This window comes from Pseudorasbora parva, chromosome 1 (assembly GCF_024679245.1).
Source record: "Pseudorasbora parva isolate DD20220531a chromosome 1, ASM2467924v1, whole genome shotgun sequence".
NCBI lineage: Eukaryota > Metazoa > Chordata > Actinopteri > Cypriniformes > Gobionidae > Pseudorasbora > Pseudorasbora parva.
Window position 1 is genome coordinate 32,951,892 of NC_090172.1, and position 2,229 is coordinate 32,954,120.

Sequence of the window (2,229 nt, forward strand, 5' to 3'; positions counted from 1 at the left end):
ATAGTTCTCAGAGTTTTTGCCTCTTGTATTCCTCCTTGGCAGCACATCTTTTTCCTGTAGAATTTGGGCCTTCTCTTGCTATCCATCTTAAAACACAAATGCAATGTGTTTAGTCTGTGGAGGCCTTGTTTCAAGCCAAAGAACTAACCAGATATTTCACATAATTCAAAGAACATTTACTATTTGATTCCTAATATGTCCCAACTCATTATATTCTAAAGCTACCCAGAACCATCCATGGTCTACAAAACAATGGAGAAATACATGGAGTTTATAACAACTAAATGCTTTTTCCCACACTTGTCTGCTTTTATCTAAGACAAACAGACGGTGCAGTTTTTAAGAACTGAAGGCCAAAAGTGTAATAATAATTGTATCAAAAAGGGAAAACAAATATTTACCATTTTAAATAAATCCAAGATCCAGAACCTCATTTGCTTATTTTAGGAGTTATTAAAAGATTTAGACATGAATAATGGTACGTATTTTATCAGAGTAGAAAGAATGATCACTGTTGAAATGAATAGTCCTTTGAGAGATCAACATCAAATTTTGTACTACATATTACAGCATTGCTTCAATACAAGACATACCAATGGACTTGCGCACTTTTCTGTTTTCTTCGGGCACAAGATGTCCATCTTCCTTCCTCACCCTAAACAAATGACTTATTTTCTTAGCTTGCTTCGATATAAGGTCTGGTCTTTCTTCTCTTCTGTAAAACAAGAAAGTCTCACTTACTCTGTGAAGCAAATACTATTGTTTTTAAAACATATAAATTAAGACAGTTACAATAAAGTTAATTTATCATAAGATTAAGGTGAGCATTCGATGAGTATATATATTAAAACTGTATATACTTTAGTATATATACTGATACTGATAATATTCAACTTTACCTGTGAAGGGCTGATTACGGCAAGATTCGCTGAGAATCACTAGAAGCTCTTGTGAGGGTTGACTCTTAAAAGAGCTGTTGAGTTTGATATTGTAGAGATCTTTTAAACAAAAATAAATAAATAAAAGTAATCTGCAAGTAATCCTGCAAGACAGAAAGAAAGAGGAAATTGTATTACATTGCATGCAAGTTGTGAGTTCATACATAACTGTTTCTTGCTGTAAAAAAACGATGCATAATTAAATGTTAAATACATTTATTTAGTAAGTTCACAGATATGTGTGCATTCCCATTATTAAAAGTATATAATAGCAAGCTATATCATATGAATTTGTTTGAAAATGTAGATAACTCACTTGATTTTGTGATCACATAAATTATTTACATGCAAACGGGACGTTATAAACATTGCAACTGATCTGATTAAGAAAAAATAATCAAATATCTGATGTCATGTGACCGAAGTGGCTTTTTGAGGCTTTTGCATCTGAACTCTTCATATACAAATACAGCTCTGGAAAAAAAAATTAAGAGACCACTTAACATTTAGAAATCCATGTTAAGTGGTCTCTTAATTTTTTTCAGAGCTATATGTACGAGAATCATATGAATTTGACAACTTGTTAAATCTTGTGAATTATTAAGACTTTGGGAATATGTTCTTACTGATTGAGCTATAGGATTTGTAAGAATAAGTAACAACAAATGCTAAATAAAATGTTTGATAAAGGGTTCAAACCAACTCATACATACCATTACAAATATTTGCTGTTGCAGCTTTCGATTTTCTCCGTTACTTCTCCACAAACAAGAATGGGTTGACTGAGTCCGAGAGGCCCTTTTGGTCTTTTCAGGTAAAAAAAAAAAAAAAAAAGAAAGAGAGAAAAAAGTCATAATATATAATATATAGCATTATAAAGTATACTATTTAAATAACAATATTTGGATTTTACATTAAAATGCATTTAAAGCATGGTAATTGTTGTGGCTACTGTTTATTTACAACAAATATCACATTAAAACTACCAATACTGTGGTAAACGCATGGCAAGTGTTGTTTTTTTATTTTTTATTGTGCTTCTACTACAAATGCCACGTTGGAACTACACTAGTAATTATTATTAAATATTAACAACTGTTTAAAGGTCTATAGCACGTCACGTGACAGTGTTAAATTACCCTATTAGCAAGGTGTGTTTATTTAGAAAGCAAAAAAATGCAAAGCCTCTGTGGAGATGATGACAGATACAATGCAGTGACTGAACATGATCGATAACGACAAGCAGAAAATACTTTATATCAAATATTAGGACATAATATGTATGACTACT

The 2,229-nt window shown here is 31.2% G+C and overlaps 1 long non-coding RNA gene across 1 annotated transcript; it reads right to left on the reverse strand.

Moving 5' to 3' along the window:
• Positions 1–622: 622 nt before the first annotated feature.
• Positions 623–1,742, reverse strand: LOC137084132 (uncharacterized). The gene is made up of 3 exons (XR_010906705.1): positions 1,652–1,742; positions 900–1,042; positions 623–715 (listed from the first exon to the last, which is right to left on the reverse strand). It is a non-coding gene; the product is annotated as an uncharacterized lncRNA (long non-coding RNA).
• Positions 1,743–2,229: the final 487 nt, after the last annotated feature.